At 36.6% G+C, this 23,622-nt stretch overlaps 1 pseudogene across 1 annotated transcript in view; it reads left to right on the top strand.

Moving 5' to 3' along the window:
• The window catches only part of LOC116884367, a 22,826-nt pseudogene extending 6,492 nt beyond the window's left edge, over positions 1–16,334 (top strand). Inside the window, exons 2-4 of the transcript XR_004385867.1 lie at positions 6,486–6,713; positions 9,159–9,282; positions 15,430–16,334. The product of XR_004385867.1 is annotated as a vomeronasal type-2 receptor 116-like (transcript). The remainder of the gene's footprint in view (positions 1–6,485; positions 6,714–9,158; positions 9,283–15,429) is intronic.
• Positions 16,335–23,622: the final 7,288 nt, after the last annotated feature.

Below are 23,622 nucleotides of genomic sequence, written 5' to 3'. Positions count from 1 at the left end.
CAAATGAAATTACAAATTGTTCTTTCTATATCTATAAAGAATAGAGTAAGAATTTTGATGGGGATTACATTGAATCTGTAGATTGCTTTTGGCAAAATGGCCATCTTTACTATATTAATCCTGCCAATCCATGAGCATGGAAGATTTTCCATCTTCTGAGATCTTCTTCAATTTCTTTCTTCAGAGACTTGAAGCTCTTGTCATACAGATCTTTCACTTGCTTGGTTAAAGTCACACCAAGATATTTTATATTATTTGGGACTATTGTGAAGGGTGTCATTTCCTTAATTTCTTTCTCAGCCTATTTATCCTCTGAGTAGAGGAAGGCTACTGAATTGTTTGAGTAAATTTTATACCCCGACACTTTGCTGAAGTTGTTTATCAGGATAAGTAGTTCTCTGGTAGAACTTATGGGATCACTTAAATATACTAACATATCATCTGCAAATAGTGATATTTTGACTTCTTCCTTTCCAATCTGTATCCCTTTGACCTCCTTTTTGTTGTCTGATTGCTCTGGCTAGGACTTTGAGAACTATATTGAATAAGTAGGGAGAGAGTGGGCAGCCTTGTCTAGCCCCTGATTTTAGTGGGATTGCTTCAAGTTTCTCTCCATTTCATTTTATGTTAGCTACTGGTTTGCTGTATATGGCTTTTACTATGTTTAGGTATGGACCTTGAATTCCTGTTCTTTCCAGGACTTTTATCATGAAGGGGTGTTGAGTTTTGTAAAGTGCTTTCTCAGCAGCTAATGAAATGATCATGTGGTTTTTAATCTTTCAATTTGCTTATATAATAGGTTATGTTGATGATTTTCTGTATATTAAACTATCCCTGCATCACTGGGATGAAGCCTACTTGATCATGATGGATGATTGTTTTGGTGTGTTCTTGGATTCGGTTTGCAAGAATTTTGAGTATTTTTGCATTGATATTCATAAGGGAAATTGGTCCGAAGTTCTCTTTCCTTGTTGGGTCTTTGTGTGGTTTAGGTATAAGAGTAATTGTGACTTTCACAGAAGGAATTTGTAGTGCCCATCTGTTTCAATTTTTGTGGAATAGTTTGATAGTATTGGAAGAGGTCTTCTATGAAGGCCCATGAAATTCTGCACTGGAACCCATCTGCCCTGCTCCTTTGGTTGTGAGACTTTTTAATGACTGCTTCTATTTCTCAGGAGTTATGGGTTTGTTGTTTGGCTTATCGTTCCATCAACCCTTGTACTTCTGGTATCTGTCTAGAAAATTGTCCATTTCCTGTGATTTTCAAGTTTTGTTGAATATAGGATCTGTAGTAGGATCTGATTTTTTTTAATTTCTTCAAATTCTGTTGTTATGTTTCCCTTTCCATTTCTAGATTTTGTTAATTTGGATACACACTCTGTTACCTCTGGTTAGTCTGGCTAAGGGTTTATCTATCTTGTTGATTTTCTCAAAGAACCAGATCCTGGTTTGTTGATTCTTTTTATCGTCCTTTTCATTTATACTTTGTTGATTTCAGTTCTGAGTTTGATTATTTCCTGCCTTCTACTCCTCTTGGGTTTATTTATTTCTTTTTGTTCTAGAGCTTTAAGGTGTGCTGTCAAGCTGCTGATGTATGCTCTCTCCTGTTTCTTTTTTGCAGGCACTCAGAGCTATGAGTTTTCCTCTTAGTACCGCTTTCATTGTGTCCCATAATTTTGGGAATATTGTATCTTCATTTTCATTAAATTCTAAGAAGTCTTTAATTTCTTTCTTTATTTCTTCCTTGACCAGGTTATCCTTGAGTAGAGCATTGTTCAACTTCCATATATATGTGGGCTTTCTGTCATTTATTTTGTTATTGAAGACCAGTCTTAGTGCATGGTGATCTGATAGGATGCATGGGATTATTTCTATCTTCCTGTGTCTGTTGAGGCCTGTTTTGTGACGGATTATATGGTCAATGTGACCGATTATATGGTCAATTTTGGAGAAGGTTTCATGAGTTACTGAGAAGAATGTATATCCTTTTTTTTAGGATGGAATGTTCTATAAATATCTGTTAAATCCATTTGGTTCATAACTTCTTTTAGTTTCTCTACGTCTCTGTTTAATTCTGTTTCCATGATCTGTCCATTGATGAGAGTGAAATGTTGAAATGTCCTACTATTATTGTGTGAGGTGCAAAGTGTTCTTTGAGCTTTAGTAAGGTTTCTTTTAAGTATGTAGGTGCCTTGTATTTGGAACATAGATATTTAGGATTGAGAGTTCTTCTTGGTGGATTTTTCCTTTGATGAATATGAAGAGCCATTCCTTATCTTTTTTAATGACTTTTGGTGGAAAGTCAATTTTATTTGATATTAGAATGGCAACTCCAGCTTGATTCTTCAGACCATTTGCTTGGAAAGTTGTTTTCTAGCCATTTACTCTGAGATAGTGTCTGTCTTTCTCTCTGAGGTGTGTTTCCTGCATGCAGCGAAATGCTGGGTCCTCTTTATGTATCCAGTCTATTAGTCTATGTCTTTTTATTGGGGAAGTGATACTGTTGGTGTTGAGAGATATGAAGAAATAATGATGGTCACTTCCTGTTATTTTCGTTGTTGGAGGTAGAATTATGTTTGTCTCTCTTTTGGTTTCATTGCAAGGAAATTATATTCTTGCTTTCTGTACAGTGTAGCTTGTCTCCTTATGTTGGAGTTTTCTTTCTATTATCCTTTGTAGGGCTGGATTTGTAGAAACATATTAAATAAATTTGGTTTTGTCATGGAATATCTTGGTTTCTCCATTTATGTTAATTGAGAGTTTTGCTGGATACAGTAACCTGGGCTGGCATTTGTGTTCTCTTAGGGTCTGTATGACATCTGTCCAGGATCTTCTGGCTTTCATAGTCTGGTGAGAAGTCTGGTGTGATTCTGATAGGTCTGCCTTTATATGTCACTTGACATTTTTCCCTTACTGCTTTCAATATTCTTTGTTTTGTGCATTTGGTGTTTTGACTATTATGTGATGGGAGGAGTTTCTTTTTGGTCCAATCTATTTAAAGTTCTGTAGGCTTTTTGTATGTTTATGGGCATCTCTTTCTTTAGGTTAGGGAAGTTTTCTTCTATGACTTTGTTGAATATATTTACTGGCCCTTTAAGTTGGAAGTCCTCACTTTCTTCTATACCTATTATCTTTAGGTTTGATCTTCTCATTGTGTCCTGGATTTTCTGTAGGTTTTGGGCTAGGACCTTTTCACGTTTTACATTGTCATTGACAGTTGTGTTGATGATTTCTATGGTATATTCTGCCTTTGAGATTCTCTTTTCTATCTCTTGTATTCTGTTGGTGATGCTCGTATCTATGGGTCTTTGTCTCTTCCTTTGCTTTTCTATATCCGCTGTTGTCTTCCTTTGTGATTTCTTTATTGTTTCTATTTCCATTTTCAATTCATTCACCTGTTTGTGTTTTCCTGTAATTATTTCAGGGATTTTTGTGTTTCCTCTCTAAGTGCTTCTCTTGTTTACTTGTGTTTTCCTGCATTTCTCTTAGGGAGTTCTTTTTGTCTTAAAGTACTCCATCACTATCAGAAAATGTGAATTCAAATCTAAATCTTGCTTTTCTGGTGTGTTTGGATATCCAGTATTTTCTTTGGCGGGAGAACTGGGCTCTGATGATATAAGTAGTCTTGGTTTCTGTTGCTTAGGTTCCTGCACTTGCCTCTAGCCATTGGGTTGTCTCTGGTGTTTGCTTGTCTTGCTGTTTCTGGGAGTGACTTGACCCTGCTGTAGACCTCTGTGTCAGCACTCCTGTAGAACTGTTTTCCTGTTTTCTTTCAGCCTTTCCTGAGAAGAGGTGCTCTGATTTCAGGTGTGTCTGTGCTCCTGGAGACTGTCTTCCAGCTGTACACGCAGGTAGGAATCAAAGGGTCCTGCCTCTGATTGCTTATGTAGGTGCTTGCACCATGGGGGCACAGTTGGCCACATGGTGATTCTCTCTTGGGTCTGGACTGTGGGCAGAGAGTAGTCTCCTCTGACTTTTCAGGAGTATCCACATTTCTCCAGGTCCAGCTCTCTCACCCATAGGATTTGTGTGTAGGGAGCTGTTTGGCCAGTTCCGTTTGGATATCAGTGGCTGTCTGTTCCTATATCCCTGTATCCAAAGGCACTGTGCAGTTTCCCTTTTGGACCAGGGATGTGGGCAGAGGTGGGAAGACATGGCTTTCTGTCCTCCGGCCTCAGAATGTCTGCACTCCTGGGTGGCCTGCTCTCTTCCCCACGGAATTTAGGATCATCTTTCATTTATCTCACTGTTGGTAAGTCTGGTGTAATTCTGACAGGTCTGCTTTTATAAGTTACTTGATCATTTTCTTGTATTCTGTTGGTGATGCTTTCATCTGTTTCCTGATCTCTTTCCTAGGTTTCCTTTCTCCAGGATTGTCTTTCTTTGTGATTTCTTTATTGTTTCTATGTCCATTTTTAGATCCTGTAAATGTTTTGTTTAATTCCTTCACCTGTTGGATGTGTATTTTTTTAAGGGATTCACTTGTTTGCCTGTGTTCTCCTGTACTTCTTCAAGGGAGTTCTTTATGTCCTTCTTAAAGTCCTCTATCATCATCATAAAATGTGATTTTAAATAAGAATATTGCTTTTCCCTTATGTTGGGGTATCCGGGACTTGCTCTTGTGCGAGAACTGGGTCCAGATGATGCCAAGTAGCCTTGGTTTCTGTTGCTTCGTTTCTTGCACTGACCTCTTACATTCTAGTAATCTCTGATGTTAGTTGGTCTTGCTGTCTCTGACTGGGGATTTTCCCTGCTGTGGGTCTGTGAGCTTATGTTCTTAGGAGTGACAGCACTCCTGGGAGACCAGCTCTCTCTGGGCAGAATTTGGGTTCAGAAGGCAGAGGGATAGCTTTAGCTCTGGGTACAGATGCAGGCCAGCAATGTCCTGTCCCAGATGGCCTGGATGTTCATGTGCCCTATGTGCTCCTGGCAGGTCCCTCTTTGAACAGTTATTGCAGCAAAAGTGGAGAATCACATGTGGGTTTATGAGTGAAAGCACTCCTGGGATACCCGCTTTCTCTGGGCAAGAAGTGTTCTGGAGGCTGTGGGAGAGCCTTAGCTCTGAGGGCAGATGGAGACTGGAAGAATCTGTAGAGTTTCTTCTATTGGATGATGTATGGTGTCTTCAATTGCCTAGACATTTAGAATCTCTCAGATGCCCACACCTAATGAAATAAGAAATATTTTCCAATATAGATTGGTTTCTGGACCTTTTTTCCTAAAGAAAAGGGAAATCTTGTGACTATTTTAATTGTGAATGGAAAAAGAAGGCACAGTTCATCAACTGAAATTTTTTGTTTCATACAGAGTACTCGAATTTCCATCAGCTTACCCCTTCCAATATTTGGTATAAACAGTTCATCCTCATGAATTTTCTCCATGATGAGAAGATGAGTTTTTATTTATAGTCATCAATTATATGGAAATATTTTTAAGGAATTGTTTTCATTAGGGTCCTCCAGGGATTCTGACCCAGTGTTGGTTCTGGGTAACTTACTTTGTATTCTGAAAGTAATTTAATAGAAGTGGTAATATTCAGTTCCATCTATAAAATTTGTTCATATGTGAGTGCATCTTTGTTACCGTGTATAGTTATATCTTTTACACTGTGTATCTGTGTTTATATTTGTTTTGCTTTGTACATACATGTTTATCTCTCTGTATGACTATGAAAGTGAGCAACTATTTTTCTATGTATTAATTCCCTTCTATAAGTGTGTTTTTGTACGTGTGTGTTTCTTTGTGTTTTTGCCAGAGTATGTGTCTTCATATACCATTGAATGTATTTTGTAATTTTTTGTATGTGCTTACACATATTTGTATCTGCTTTACTGTAATGGGTCTGCCCATTTCTTTGTGGTTATCTTGGACTTTGCTTGCCTTTTTGTTATTATGTGTGAGTAAAAAATTCTTTGTGTGTCAATACCATTCTGGGCTGGAAAATATATTTATGCCTCTCCTTGTATGTTGCTGTCAAGCTGTCTGTGTGTGTGTGTCAGTGTGTGTAGGTGTGTGCATGTACATGTGTGTGTGTGAGTATGTATATGTGTCAGTGTATGTATTTTGTGTGATTTCATATCCATCTTTTTAGTTGAGTGCATATGTATGTCTTTTTTGTACCAGAATTTTTACATATGTGTCAACATATATGTATATTTCTGTGGAAATAAGTTTATGGGTGTATTTTGTATATGCTTCAGAAAAGACCTGAGTCTCTCTGTGTGTAAATGTGTGTGTGTGTGTGTGTGTGTGTGTGTGTGTGTTACCTAATCTTTTTTTCTGGATTTTTGTCTGTTTTTGTTTGGTAGTCTTCTCTGAGAGAACTGATTTTCTTGGAATATTATCATAATTTCATTTATCCAATTGCTTTTGTCATGATTTTCCTTTTCATTTTTTAAATGACATTGCCTTTGCTATGAAATTAGAATACATTTTATGACTTTAAGGAATGGTATATACATTACAGTGAAATGCTTGTCTTTTAGCTAAACTCATTTCTGAGAAAGACCCACTTCACTAATTCTCTTGGGAACAGAGTAATTATGAAACAGAGAGAAATAGTGCATGGAGACTATGATATTGTTCACATGTGGAATTTCTCACAACGCCTTGGGATTAAGGTGAAGATAGGACAATTCAGCCCACATTTTCCACAGGGTCAACAGTTACACTTATATGTAGACATGACTGAGTTGGCTACAGGAAGTAAAAAGGTAGGTGTGTACTAGCTTATTGATTTATAATACAGAGTAGTAAACACTTTCACGTGGATACACTGCAACATATTGAAATGAGATATTTTGTCACATCAGGAACCAACTTCTAGGTTCCTGTATTTTGTTTCTTTTTTCAGTTTTGACATATATTTACTAATTCTTTGAAGATTTTCTACATGCATAAATATACCTTTTTAATCTCAGAACAATTTTCTGAAATTTAATGAATATAAAAATTTCTTCACCACAGTTTGATACTCTTTCCTTAAATTTGAATAATATTTTCTTCATACCATTGTTATTATTACACAGTTATCTCCTCCATTACTTTAAACATCTGGAACACAAGTTGATAAGAGTGAGACTAATATTACAGTAATGAAACCCTAAGATTCATAATTGCTAACACTTGTCATTATATCCAAAAATGTTTTCCCATACCATAGGAAAACATTTACCAAGTTCACTAATGAACACAGTTACAGAAATTCTATTCAAAGAAACATCATGTTTTGAAAAACTCGAAGAAACCCTTCACACTTTTAAGTAAGATGGACAAAATTTCAAAGGAACATGTAGACAGCACTAGAACAATTGGCAAAGAAATGGCTATTAAAACTCATCAAATACAGCAATAACAGCAACCAGCCAAGTGTAAAAAATTTTCAGTTATATTGAATATTTTTGATAATATTTCCTAAATGTAATCAATGACAAGAAGACTTGTTTATTTTTAAGACATTTCTTGGTTGCCTGCAGAGGCTGTGGAGACTCACTCACATACAAGTGGAGAACTTTCCTTTCATTTATAAAAGTAAAGGAAACATTATAATGTGTAATAAGAGAAAAAAAGAAATTAGAGAGCAAAACCTTTGATGGATATGTATGGAATAATTCTTGACTAAAACACCTACCAAAAGAACATAACACACAATGGAAAGATCATTCTCTGAGAACAGGGAGAATTTAATCTAGGGATGCAAGTATGATTCAACATATGCAGACTCATTGAGTGTAATATACAACAAAATATAGAATTAAATTACTTTCTGTAAATGTTCAGAAATGGCTGTTAATCCAGTGCAAAATTTATTCAGAGTTAAATAAACAAAACACGTTATAGAACAGACAGAATACATATTGATATGACAACATTTTCTTTCACAAACCTATTGACTGTACTATAATGCATGAAGATAAAATTAATATCCATGAAAGTCAGAAATAATGACAACAAGTTTTGTTGGCTCATATTCTTATCAAAGCACTTTAGAGACAGATGTATAAGAATCACTGTTTGTTTCTTGATAGTCTGCCTTATATTGTGAGTCCAAACCTGCCATGTGTAATGTGGAGACACTACACTACCTTAAAGTAAATTAAAATGAAGCACACAAAAGTATGCCCATTTTCCTTACTCTAACTCTAACTGTACTAGTTATTAAAATATGACAGAGTGTTAACAACAATTTAAAGAAAATGATGGGGAAAAAACTGAAAATATGCTCTGATCTTCTTTGAGCATATTAATTCATTGATATTCCATTGTAAGAACCTATTTCAACAATATCAAAACGTAGGAAGAATTCTTCAAATTTTCAATTAACTTTAAACAATCTAATTTTTATCCAGCCTTTTCCAGTATATGCAGCCACTGTAGAGCATTTTGACCTCATGAAATATTCTATATTCAAGGTCACTACACATCATGTTATCATTACCAACCACATTAAACCAATATCAGCATATTCCACTGTTTTTTATATACAGTTTCTCATGCTTTGCTATGCTAATTTATTTGAGGTGATATTTGTTTCTCTGTGACTTAAGGATATATTGTACCTGTTTCAAATGTTTTCAAATACTAACTTGCTTCTCGGTTGCTTTAATTAAACTTTGACCATAAGGAAAGTGAGGAGGAAGAGATAATTTGATATATAGCTTATAGTCATAGAAAGGTAAGTGTGAATATCTAGAGACTGGAACTTAAGAACATATCTTAAAAGAACACTGCTTACTGGCTCTACTGCCCACAGTAAGATGGACACTCCTTTATCATTTATCAACTGAAAAAGGCTTCAAAGGTCAGAGGACAGGCTAGTGTTGGCTCGGAAAATAACCCCATTAAAGTTCCCTCTGTCTGTTCACAGTACTTAGTGCCAAACTGAAAATAATTACTTGAAAAACATCAGGTTGCAATCTCTGTAGGTTTTACACACAGTTAACTATCAGCTCTTTTTTTCTGAATTACTAGCCATTCAGAATTTATCCAACATTTCTTCAATGTATTTTCAATATTCATTGCTGGTCATTAAAAATGGACAGAGTGAAATGTCAATCACTTAATATACATAAAATAAGCTCATTGAAATATTATTGTACTAATATAAAACATAAAATAAATAGCAAAAACCTTTATCAGTGTGTGTTTTTTTTTCTCAGATGCCATCCTCAGTGTGCAGTGCAGATTGTCATCCTGGATTCAGAAGAATCTGGAAGGAGGAAATGGCAGCCTGCTGTTTTGTTTGCAACCCCTGCCCTGAAAATGAAATTTCTAATGAGACGAGTGAGTTTTTGCTGCTCTGATAAATCCTGAAAATATATATTCCTCTTGAGCCCCACTGGGATTATGACGTCAATGAAAAGGCAATTGAAAATATAGAATTATTACTTATTAATTTATTACTTGTAGATATAAGAATAATTAACAAAATCCTGCCAAAATCAAACAAACAATCACATATCCCTTGTGCCTTGACTCACATATTGACTCATTGCAAATTCAGGGCACGTTATATTTTCACAAGGAAATACTTTAGGAAATAAAACTGCAATATGAGCAAATTCTCCACACGATTTTTATAATAATCTATTTTAAAACCACATACATTAGATTTTATTCACAATTTTTAAAAGAATTAAATTAATCATATTTTATCAATATATCTGTCCTACATATGATTATTCAAACCATGTGCATATAGGAGCCCATGAAGAAAACCACATAACATCAAATCTACTAGACTAGGTCATGAGACTGCTAGATACAAAATTCATGTTCTGTGTAAGATTAATATACAAAACAAAAGTATTTGCAAATTTATGACAAACTGTTAAGTATGTAAAATTCTGAGGGGAATGTTCAAAGACAGATGTGGTGTGAATACAGGATGTAGTGGATAAGTGTTAACCTATGATGTAGAATGTATGACAGTACTCATATTGAGTATATTTCAAACCACACCCATTATTAAGATAACTATTTAGGGCTGGCAAAATGCAAAAAGTTTATGGTTAGCTTTTCAATTATTATGACTCTCATTTTATATAATGAATTAAAGCTCATAAAAGACATATCATGTCTGTGATTTGGTTCAACAGTTAAATCGTTTGTTGCTAAGGTTTACAATCTGAGTTTATTCCCATGATGCATGTAGTAGAACCAAGCAACCTATTCAGAAGATCTCTTTGAAGTCATGCATTCCAACAATACACTATGCTTGAAAATAATTATTAAAAGTATACTGAAATTGTTTTAGATGTAAAAACAAAAAGAATTAATTAATAACTCTATCAATGAATTCCACAAAAATTCAACAAAACATTTTATTACATTAATTGTTTATGTGTATGGGATGGGTAATACATGTACAGGTACATAAAAGAGCAAATAATACCCCTGTAGTTACATTTATGTGAACTTTTAAGACATCTGACATGGGTGCTGTGATCTGGACTTAGGTTCTCTGGTAGAGCAACATATCGTCTTTATATCTAAATCAACTTCTTAGGCTTTTAGGCAACTTATGAAGTAGTAGCTCTCCAAAAATCATTCTTCTAGATAAGAATACTGTAAACCAAGGAATACATATCAACATTCTTTGAAATGACATAAAAATTAAGTGCAATTAAAATCACAGCTAATATTGTAGACATGATGGGAATTTCAATTTAGGAATGAGATACCATTGCTTAAGACAAACCACATGGGTAACAACTCTTGCTCAAGATTTTCTCTGTTATATTGCTGATTCTGTTTTTCAATACTTGTTTACCATGTTTGAGTATATTCACAGACACTGAGACACATAGGAATGGAGATGAGGCAAGGATGAAAGTGTTCAGCATTCCAAAAACAAAAAAGAGCCCACATACACATGGAAGCTGAACAGCTCTCTACTTAATGATAAATTGGTCAAGGAAGAAATAAAGAAATTGAAGACTTTTTAGAATTTAATGAAAATAAAAAAAACATACCCAAACTTATAGGACACAATGAGAGCAGTGCTGAGAGGAAAACTCATAGCTCTTAGTGCCTCTAAAAAGAAACTGGAGAAAGCATACATTAGCAGCTTGACAACACACCTAAAAGCTCTAGAACTAAAAGAGCAAATACATATATGAGGAGTGGATGGCAGGAAATAATCAAACTCAGGTCTGAAATCAACCAAGTAGGAACAAAAAGCAGTATACAAAAAAAAATCAACAAAACTGGGAGCTGGTTCTTTGAGAAAATAAAAAAGATAGATAAACCCAGACTAACCAAAGAGTATATCAAAATTAACAACATCAAAAATTAACAGTCAGACATAACAACAGAACCTGAGGAAATTAAAAAATCAACAGATCCTACTACAAAAGGCTATATCCAACAAAACTGGAAAAAATGGATGAAATGGACAATTTTCTAGGCAGATATCAGGTCTCAAATTTAAATCAGAATCAGAGAACCATCTAAACAGTCCCATAACTCCTAAAGAAATAGAAGCAGTCATTAAAAGACTCCCAACAAAAATATGTCCAAGACCAGATGGGTTTAGTGCAGAATTCTATCAGATGTTCATAGAAGGCTTAATACCAATACTGTCCAAACTATTCCACCAAATGGAAACAGAAAGAACACTAGCCAATTCCTTCTACAAAGCCACAATTACACTTATCCCTAAAGCACACAAAGACCCAACAAAGAAAGAGAACTTCAGACCAATTTCCCTTATGAATATCAATGCAAAACTACACAATAAAATTCTTGCAAACCAAAACCAAGAACATATCAAAATGATCATGATCAAGTAGGCCTCATCCCAGGAATGCAAGGATGTTTCAATATATGGAAATCCACCAATGCAATCCACTATATAAACAAGCTCAAATAAAATAAAATAAAACACATGATCATCTCATTAGATGCTGAGAAAGCATTTGACAAAATTAAATATCTCTTCATCATAAAAGTCTTGGAAAGATCAGGAATTCATGGCTCAAACCTAAACATATTAAAAGCAACTAACCAACATCAAACTTCATGAAGAGAAATTTGAAGCAATGCCACTAAAATCAGGGACTAGACAAGGATGGCCACTCTCTCCTCACCTATTCAATATAGTGCTCAAAATCCTAGCCACAGAAATCAGAGAAAAAAAGAGGTTGAAGGGACACAAATTGGAAAAGAAAAAGTCAAAATATCACTATCTGCAGATCATATGATAGTATAATTAAGTGATCCCAAAAATTCCACCAGAGACCTAGTAAGCACGATAAACAAGTTCAGCAAAGTGGCTGGGCATAAAATTAATTCAAACAAATCAGTAGCCTTGTTCTACTCAAAGGATAAACAGGCTGAGATAGAAATTAGGGAAACAACACCCTTCACAATAGTCCCTAATAATATAAAAATACCTCCGTGTGACTCTAACCAAGCAACTGAAAGATCTATATGACAAGAACATCAAGTCTCTGAAGAATGAAATTGAAGAAGATCTCAGAAAATGGAAAGATCTCCCATGCTCATGGATTGGCAGATTAATATAGTAAAAATGGCCATTTTGCAAAAAGTGCTCTACGAATTTAATGTGACCCCCATCAAAATTCCAACTCAATTCTTCATAGAGTTAGATAAAGTAATTTGCAAATTAATTTGGAATAACAAAAAAACCCCAAGAACTTGAAAACTATCCTCAACAATAAAACCACGTCTGGGGGCATCACCATCTCTGACCTCAAGCTGTATTACAGAGCAATAGTAATAAAAATGGCATGGTATTGGTAAAGAGACAGGCAGGTAGATCAACAGACCCAGAAATGAACCTACACAACTATTGTCACTTGATCTTTGACAAAGGAGCTAAAACAATCAAATGCAAAAAGGACAGCATTTTCAGCAAATGGCTGAAACTGGTGGTCAGCATGTAGAAGAATGGAAGTGGATCCATTCTTATTGCCCTGTACAAAGCTCAAATCCAAGTGAATTTTGGACCTCCACACAAAACCAGATACACTCAAACTAATAGAAGAAAAGGTGGGGAAGAACCTTGAACACATGGGCACTGGGAAATTTTCCTTAACAGACCACCAATGGCTTATGCTCTAAGATCAAGAATCAGCAAATGGGACTTCATGAAATTGCAAAAAAGGACACTGTCATTAGGACCAAACTGCAATCAACATACTGGGAAAAAAATCTTTGACAATCCTAAATTCAATAAAAGACGAATATCCAAAATATTCTAAGAACTCATGAAGTTAGACTCCATAGAATCATATAACTCTAATGAAAAATGGGGTACAGAGCTAAACAAAGAATTCTCAGCTGAGGAACATTGAATGGTTGAGAAGCACCTAAAGAACTGTTCAAAATCCTTAGTCATCAGGGAAATGCAAATCAGAGCAACCCTGAGATTCCACCTCATACCAATCAGAATGGCTAAGATCAAAAACTCAGGTAACAGCAGATGCTGGTTAGGATGTGGAAAAAGAGGAGCACTCCTCCATTGTTTGTGGGATTGCACACTGATACCAACACTCTGGAAATCAGTCTAGATGTTCTTCAGAAAACTGGCCATAGTACTATCTAAAGACCCAGCTATACCACTCCTTGGCATATACCCAAAAGATGCTCCAAAATTTAACAAAGATACATGTTCTACTATGTTCATAGCAACCTTATTTATAATAGCCAGAAGCTGGAAGGAACCAAAATATCCTTCAACAGAGGAATTCATACAGAAATGATGGTACATCTACACAGCAGAGTACTACTCAGCTATCAAAAAATGACTTCATGAAATTCATAGGCAAATGGATGAAACTAGAAAATATCATCCTGAATGAGGTAACACAATCACAAAATAAGGCACAGGGTATGCACTCACTGATAAGTGGATATTACCCCAAAAACTCGAATTACCCAAGATACAATTCACAGATCACATGAAGCTCAAGAAGGAGAATGATTAAAGTGCATATGCTTCAGTCCTTCTTTGAAGGGGGATCAAAAATATTCATAGGAGAAAATATGGAGACAAAGTTTGGAGCAGGAAATGAAGAAGAGCCATCCAGAGACTGCCCCACCTGGTAATTCTAGCCCTTATACATACAGCCCCCAAACCCAGACAATATAGCTGATGCCAAGAAGTTCATGATGACAGGAGCCTGATATAGTTGTCTCCTGAGAGTCTGTGCCAGAGCCTGACCAATACAGAGGTGGACACTCACAGCCAACCATTGAACTGAGAAGTGGCCCCCATTGGAGGAGTTACAGAAAGGATTGAAGGAGCTGAAGGGGTTTGCAACACCACAGGAAGAACAACAATATCAACCAACCAGAGCTCCCAGGAATTAAACCACCATCAAAAGAGTACACATGGACAGAACCATGACTCCAGCTGCATATGTAGCAGAGGATGATGGCCTTGCTGGGCACCAGTGGGAGGAGAAGTTGTTGGTCTTGCCAAGGGTCGACCTCCCAATGTAGGGAAAGCTGGAAAGGGTGAGTGAATGAGCAAAGGAACAACCTCATAGAAGTGGGAGTGGAATGGGATAGGGGTTTTATGGAAGGGAAATTGAGACAGGATAACATTTGAAATGTAAATTAATTAAACAATATCCAATAAAAATGGGGAAAAGAGAAGGGATCAAGATGAAGTACTTCTTAGTACAAAGTATCTTCACAGTTTTTTTTCAGTGCTAATATTAGTGCACCTCATGAACAATAATCAGAACTTTTGTTTACTTATTGCCAGATGATGATACATCTCAGGGCTTATTTCTTTAACGTTTTCTACTTTTCAAACATTGATATTATACCACCTCTCCTTCTCTACCTTCTTCATATTTATGTCTTATAACAGGAATCACCTAAATCCAACAATGCTATTGTTACAAATACACAAATACATACTTATAAATATGTACACTTACAGACAGCTTACCTGGTCAATTTAGTGTTCTTTGTATGTCAGTGACTTTGAGATAATGAATTCTCGAATAAAGAGAATTAAAGTAAAGTTAGAATCTCAATGTATTATTGGGAGCAAATTCATAAGAAGAGTCAATGATCTCAGAAAACTATGAGTGTTTGGTTTTGTATTTAAAAATATACCCAACAACATAAAGGTATCTTTTCTGAATTCAATAAACTACTTGATATTAACATAGAACCAAAAGATGGCTTTTTAAATCTTTGCTTTCTGATAACATTAAAATGATATAATCAACAAAGTTAAGTAGATAAAGAAATAATTTCATGACTTTATTTTTCCATATATCTTTATGAACTTTAAGAATTGAGAGTAATGATGAGCATCAACTTCCTTCAAATTACATTATCTGCATTAAAGGCAGCCTTACAATGCTTCTTTCAACAGCCTTACTTGAATAACTTGTCAACAAAATTTCCAAAGTAACACTAACTAAACTTTTCTTTGGACATCAGATATGGATCAGTGTGCGAATTGTCCAGAATACCAGTATGCCAACACAGAAAAGAACAAATGCATTCAGAAAGGTGTGATTGTTCTAAGCTATGAAGACCCCTTGGGGATGGCTCTTGCCTTAATAGCATTCTGTTTCTCTGCATTCACAGTGGTGGTATTTTGGGTCTTCGTGAAGCACCATGACACTCCTATTGTGAAGGCCAATAACAGAATCCTCAGCTACCTATTAATCGTGTCACTCATGTTCTGTTTTCTGTGCTTCTATTTCTTCATTGGCTATCCTAACAGATTAACCTGTAGCTTACAGCAAATCACATTTGTAATTGACTTTACTGTGGCTATTTCCACAGTTCTGGCCAAAACAATCACTGTGGTTCTAGCTTTCAAAATCACAGACCCAGGAAGACGATTAAGAAACTTTTTAGTATTGGGGACACCCAACTACATTATTCCCATATGTTCCCTATTGCAATGTATTCTGTGTGCAATCTGGCTAGCAGTTTCTCCTCCCTTTGTCGATATTGATGAACACTCTGAGCATGGCCACATCATCATTGTGTGCAACAAGGGCTCCGTTACTGCATTCTACTGTGTCCTGGGATACTTGGCCTGCCTGGCCTTTGGAAGCTTCACTATAGCTTTCTTGGCAAAGAACCTGCCTGACACATTCAATGAAGCCAAGTTCTTGACCTTCAGCATGCTAGTGTTCTGCGCTGTCTGGGTCACCTTCCTCCCTGTCTACCATAGCACCAAGGGCAAGGTCATGGTTGCTGTGGAGATCTTCTCCATCTTGGCATCTAGTGCAGGGATGCTGGGATGCATCTTTGCACCCAAAGTCTACATCATTTTAATGAGACCAGACAGAAATTCGATCCACAAAATCAGGGAGAAATCATATTTCTGAAAAGGTATTTCAGGAATTCTGTCAAATGTAAAGTTGATACATACACCACAAATATTTAGTTACAGAGCATATATCTAGTTTTAGAATCACTCTCACTGGTTCCTCTAGTTATGCATAGAAGTACCATATCTACTGATCTTGCATACATTGCCTATAAAATCTTACAATCATTCATTTGCTTAGTATCTTCTGGAAGAAGTAAAATTTTCAAATAATTAGTACAATTTTATTCATTATTTTGCTTTCATGAGGATTTCCCCCTGGTAACTTCAAATAAATTTGATAAGTCAGTTGAATATATAACCTTACATAGAAAGTGAGTTTTAGGACAGACAGGGATTATACCTAGAAACAAACTAACTAAAAATCAACAAAGATGAAATCAGAACACATTTTCTTATTTCCAGTAGGAGCATATACTTGACAGAATACTGTCTTTTTTTCAGCTGCTCTTTAAGATATTGGCCAATAGTCTAAGCTGAAAATGTTCTTTATCTACTCTCAAATACAAAAATTATATCCAACAATGGACAGAATCCGAGAACTCCTGTGGTTGAGTTAGGGAATAGTTGGAAGATACTGAGAAAGAGGGTGACCCATAGGAATACAAAGCAGTCTCAACTAACCTGGACAACCAAGGTCCCTCAGACACCGAGTCACTAACAAGTCAGCCTACTCCAGCTGTTATGAGGCCCCCAACACATATGCAACATAGGATTGCCTGGTCCAGCCTCAGCAAGAGAATACACACCTAACCACAGAGAGACTTCCCCAAGGGATTGGGGAGGTCTGGGGTTTGGAGAGTTGCGGATTGTCCCATGATGATTGGCAGGAGGTATTGGATGAGAATGAATCAGGGGGAAGACTAGGAAGGGGATAATGATGGAACTGTAAAAAAAATTAAAAAATAAAAAAACAAAACAAAATAAAATAGGCCTGTAGATATATCAACATGATATTATATTGTAATTATGAAAAGGATTGGTAAAACTCCTGATATTGGTTTGTACCTAATTTTTCTGAGTCTGTTCTTGGTGTGCAGTAATGATTTGGGTCCTGGACTCACAAAATTCTAGAAGGATCAAATGGGGGTCAGATGGTTTCATTGTGCTGCTTCCTAGAAAATGAATTTTCAGAAGAAAATTGAGTGTTTGCAGTTGCACTAAATCCTTCACATTCATCAATTCTCCTGCCACAATGGGAGGTTGAATGGGTGTATAATGCATCAGAATTATCAAAAAATTACTTCCCTGAGCTACTCTTCATAGAAATATGGTCATTAGCAATGTCCCTTTAAAGAACACATTCTGCTTTAACAGTCACATTTTACTCATTGAAAAATTCATGGAAAGTGGCATTTTCACAATGAAATTTGATATTTAAAATGTGGCTTAAGGGAATTCTACACAAATTTATTATAAAAAGTGATCTCTAAATTTTCATTTATATTATATTCCCATCTTGAATCTTATCATATTTACTTATTCTTTTTATATCTATATGTATCCCTATATATTTTCTTTTTTTTTTTTCTTTTCTTTTTTTCGGAGCTGGGGACCGAACCCAGGGCCTTGCGCTTGCTAGGCAAGCGCTCTACCACTGAGCTAAATCCCCAACCCCATAAATTATATTTTCTTGTCACCATGTAAGTTCAGGAGCCAGTGGAGAAGAGAAAATATCAAAAGATCAACTGCACTGTAAATCTTGGATGCTGGTAATCAAGATTTAAGAACTCTGTTAGATTAATGAAGAGAATAAATGATTAATTGAAACATTGAAATAACTGCTAAGGAAGAGACTAGTGACTTTATCCATGAACTGGACACCCCCATTTCAAAAATTCACATAACTTAATACCTACAATTTTGTAGGTACTTTTTGATACATGATGTACAGAATATGTGGAATCTTATATTTTATATTTCATAAATACCCAGCTTATTGTGCTGTATTATAATGGGTTAAAATGTTATTACACAGTTAGCCATAATTATTCAAATTGTGTTGTCAACTACAGAACCAATACTATTCAAGAATTATTTGTTTAGTGTTGGCTACATAAAAATTGGAGACTGGTATATTTAGCCTGTAATAATTTAAAAGGAAATCAGTATCTTTAAATGACATTTGTGGGGGTTGGGGATTTAGCTCAGTGGTAGAGTGCTTGCCTAGCAAGTGCAAGGCCCTGGGTTCGGTCCTCAGCTCCGGAAAAAAAAATTAAATGACATTTGTGGCCTGTATGATGGCTAAGCAATTAAATCCCTTCACACTAAATATGATAAACTGAGTCTTCCTTGGGACAATTTAATAGCATGAGAATACCTAACCCTAGGAGGTGTCTTCTGAAATACATACATTCTTAAATAATACATACTCAGAATTATTATACAATGTAATATAAAATTATTTCTAATAAAACAAATAATAATCAACACTAGAGAAATAAATACAACAAATTTTTAACAAAAATCGTTTTTATTATTTTACTTATGTGTATGTGTGTGCGATACGTTCACAAGTGCAGCTGCAAGTGAGAGGTACACAGTGATCCTGGATTTAAACAGAGAGATAGATGTGAAACCCTGACATGGGTGTAGGAACATAAATCAGATATTCAGCATGGGCAGAACATTCTCTGCACAGAAGCTCCAAATGCCCAGGCTAATAACTGCTTTCCATAAATGTGTTTTATATATAAAAATAATAAATGAAACCCTGGAAGCACATCATCACTCTCTCCAAATATTCCAAGATTCAGTGCAATTGCAATTAATGTTTCTCTTATTTCCTTTCTTTTTGTAACATTTTTTATTTTGTTTAATATTTTTAAAAAATTCCCGATTTTATCCTCCTCTCAGTCTACCCTCTAACTGTTCCACATCTGATACACGATGACCTTTCTTCACTAGGGTGTCCCCGCCCCATCCCCTCACTTCACCAGACCTCTCCACTTCCTGGGGGCTCCAGTCTCTTGAGGGTCAGGTGCATCATTTATGACTGAGTCAGACCCAGCAGTCTCTGCTGTATATGTCTTGGGGGCCTCACATCAGATGGCTATGCTGCACGGTTGGTCGTCCAACATCTGAAAGATCTCGGGGTCCAGGATAATTGAGATCCCTGGTCCCCATACAGGGTCACCTGCCTCCTCAGCTTCTTTCAAATTTTCACTAATTCAACCAGATGAGTCAGTAGCTTCTATCCATCAGTTGGGTATAAATATCTGAATCTGAATGTTTGTTGTGTCTTTCAGAGGGCAATCATGATAGACCCCTTTTTGTGAAAACGTCATAGCCTCAGTAATAGTTTCAGATCTTGGGGTTTCCCCTTGAGCTGGATCCCACTTTGGGCCTGTGGCTGGACCTTGTTTTCCTCAGGCTTCTCTTCATTTTTGTCACTGCAGTTCTTTCAGACAGGAAAAATTATGGGTCAGTTATTTGTTGCCCTGTCTTTCTGCTTGACCTGGGATCTACAATTCCCTTCTCCCTACTGTCAGGCATTTGATCTTAGGTCACTCCTTTAAGTTCCATTGAGTCTCACCTCCCAGGCCCCTGGACAATCTGGATGGTCCCCCAACCTCCTACCTCCCAATGGTGCCGGTTATCATTCTTTCTGCTGCCCCTCTGGTTGGTGGTTGAGTCTCAGGGAGACCTGGATGGTCTGGTTGGTTGATATTGTTGTTCTTCCTATGGTGTTGCAAACCCCTTCAGCTCCTTCAGTCATTTCTCTAACTCCTCTGCTGGGGTCCCAGGGCTCAATTGTATGATTAGCTGCAAGCATCCTCCTTTGTGTCAGTAAGGCTCTGGCAGAGCCTCTCAGGAAACATGCATATCAGCCTCCTGACAGCAAGCATTTCTTGGTGTCAGCAATAGTGACTGGGTCTGGTGGTGGCATGTGCAAACGATCACCAGGTAGGGCAGTCTCTGGAGGGCCCTTCCTTCAGTTTCTGCTCTAGTCTTTGTTCCAGTTTTTCCTACCATGAGTATTTAATTCCCCTTCTAAGAAGGACTGAAGCATCTATATTTTGGTCTTCTTTCTTTTTGAGCTTCATCTGGTCTGTGGATTGTATCTTGGGTATTCTGAGCTTATGGGCAAATATTCACTTATCAGTGAACACATTCCATGTATATTATTTTGTGACTGGGTTACCTCACTAAGGATGATATTTTGTAGTTCTGTCCATTTGCCTAAGCATTTCACGAAGACATTGTTTTTTATAGCTGAGTAGTACTCCTTTGTTTAAATGTACCACATTTTCTGTATCCATTCCTCTGCTGAAGGACTTCTGGGTTCATTCCAGCTTCTTGCTATTATAAATAAGGCTGCTATAAACATAGCGGAGCATGTGTCCTTGTTACATGATGTTACATGATGGAGCATGTTTTGGGTATATGCCTAGGAGTGCTGTGTCCAATTTTCTGAGGAACAAAGAGACTGATTTCCATAGAGGTTGTAACAGTTTGCAATGCCACCAGCAATGGAGTGGTGTTCCTCATTATCCACATCCTTGTCAACATGTGTTGTCGCCATTCTGACTTGTGGAAGGTAGAATCTCAGGGTCGTTTTGATTTGCTTTTCTCTGATCACTAAGGACTTTGAACATTTCTTTAGGTGCTTCTCAGCCATTCAAGATTCCTATGTTCTGAATTCTCGGTTTAATTCATTTTTTTATTGGGTTGGTTTTCTTTTTTTGAAGGGGTTAGCTTCTTGAGTTCTTTTTATATTTTGGATAGTAGCTCTCTATTGGATGTGGGGTTAGTGAAGATTCTTTCCAATCTGCAGGAACTTTGTCTTATTGGCTTTGTCCTTTGACTTACAGAAGCTTTCTAGTTTCATGAGGTCCCATTTATCAATTCTTGATTGTAAAACATGAACCATTGGAGTTCTGTTTAGGAAATTTCTACCTGTGTCAATGAGTTCAAGGTTCTTTCCCACTTTCTCTTCTATTAGATCCTGTGTATCTGGTTTTATGTGGAGGTCCTTGAACCACTTGAACCTGAGCTTTGTGCATGGTGATAAACATGGGTCTATTTTCATTTTTCTGCATACAGACAGCTAGTTAGACTACCACAATTTATTGAAGATGCTTTATTTTTTCCACTGTATATTTTTGGCTTCTGTGTCAGAGATCAAGTGTGTGTAACTGTATGGTTCTAGGTTTTCAAATCTATTCCATGGATCTCTCTCTCTCTCTCTCTCTCTCTCTCTCTCTCTCTCTCTCTCTCTCTCCCCCCTCCCTCCCCCAATACCATGCAGTTTTTAAACACAATTGCTCTGTCATAGAGCTTGAGGTCAGGAAAGGTGATTTCCCCCTGCTTTTCTTTTACTGTTAAGACCTGTTTTTGCTATTTTTTTTCCATTCCAGATAAATTTGAGAATTGTTCTTTCCATATCTTTGAAGAATTTTGTTGGGATCTGATAGGGATTGCATTGAATCTGTAGATTGCCTTTGGTAGGATGGCCAATTTTACTATATTAATTCTGCCAATCTGTGAGTATTGGAGATCTCTCCATTTTCTGAGATCTTCTTTGATTTCTTTCTTGAGAGACTTGAAGTTCTTAACATAAAGCTCGTTCACTTGTTTGGTTAGAGTTACTCCAAGATATTTTATATTATCCGTGGCTTTTGTGAAGGGAGTCATTTCCCTAATTTCATTCTCAGTCTATTAATCATTTGCATAAAGGAAGGCTACTGATTTATTTGAATTAATTTTATATCTGGCCACTTTGCTGAAGTTATCAGCTGAAAAAATTCTCTGGTATAATTTTGATGTTACTTATGTATACTATCACATCATCTGCAAATAGTGATTCCTCTACTTCTTCTTTGCCAATTTGTATTCCTTTGATATGTTTTGTTGTCTTATTGTTCTAGCTAGCACTTCGAGTACTATACTGAATAGATATGGAAGAGTGGGTATCCTTGTCTTCAGATTGCTTCAAGTATTTCTCCATTTAATTTGATATTGGCTGTTGATTTGCAGTAAATTGCTTTTATTATGTTTAGGTATGCATCTTGAATTCCCAAACTCTCCAATACTTTTAATATGAAGGGGTGTTGTATTTTCATCAAATGCTTTTTCTGCATCTAAGGAGATTATCATGTGATATTTTTCTTTGTGTTTGTTCACATAGAGGATTACATTCTGGATTTTCATATATTGAACCAACCTTCATCCCTGGGATGAAGACTACTTGTTTGTGGTAAATGATGATTTTGGTGTGTTCTTTTATTCAGTTTGCAAAAATTTTTTGAGTGTTTTTTCATTGATATTCATAAGCAAGTTTGGTCTGGAGTTTTCTTCTTTGGTTGGGTCCTTGCTTGGTTTAGGTATCAGAGTAACTGTGGCTTCACAGAATGAATTAGGTAGTGTTAGGTAGTGTTATTTCTGTTTCTATTTTATGGAATAGTTTGAGATATATTGGTATCACATCTTCTTTGATGGTCTGGTATAATTCTGAACTAAATTTATCAGGTCCTAAGCTTTTACTTTTTTTCTAGGTTTTTAATGACTTCTAAAACACCTAACCCAAAACATCCAAGAAATTTTGGACACAATGAGCCAAATTCTCAGCTCAAAGGACCTGAAAATGTCTTCAACAAAATAATAGAAGACAACTTCCCCAACCTAAAGAAAGAAATGGCCATAAAGCTTAAAGAAACCTACAGAACACTAAACAAATGGGTCCAGGAAAGAAAATACTCTTGTCACATAATAGTCAAAACACTAACCACACAGAATAAAGAAAGAGTATTAAAAGTTGCAAGGGAGAGACACCGCCGGAACCTGAAGGAAACAGACCGGATAAACAGTTCTCTGCACCCAAATCCCGTGGGAGGGAGAGCTAAACCTTCAGAGAGGCAGACATGCCTGCGAAACCAGAAGAGACTGCTCTCTGCACACATTACTGATTACAGAGGAAAACACCAAAATACATCTGGAACCCTGGTGCACGGAGGCTCCCGGGAGGGGCGGTGCAGATCTTCCTGGTTGCTGCCACCGCAGAGAGCCCGTGGGCAGCACCCCGCGAGCGAACTTGAGCCTCGGGACCACAGGTAAGACCAACTTTTCTGCTGCAAGTGACCTGCCTGGTGAACTCAAGACACAGGCCCACAGGAACAGCTGAAGACCTGTAGAGGGGCAAAACTACACGCACGAAAGCAGAACACTCTGTCCCCATAACTGGCTGAAAGAAAACAGTAAAACAGGTCTACAGCACTCCTGACACACAGGCTTATAGGACAGTCTAGCCACTGTCAGAAATAGCAGAACAAAGTAACACTAGAGAT

Source organism: Rattus rattus, chromosome 15 (assembly GCF_011064425.1).
Source record: "Rattus rattus isolate New Zealand chromosome 15, Rrattus_CSIRO_v1, whole genome shotgun sequence".
Taxonomy (NCBI): domain Eukaryota; kingdom Metazoa; phylum Chordata; class Mammalia; order Rodentia; family Muridae; genus Rattus; species Rattus rattus.
This window is presented reverse-complemented; position numbering and strand designations above follow the sequence as displayed.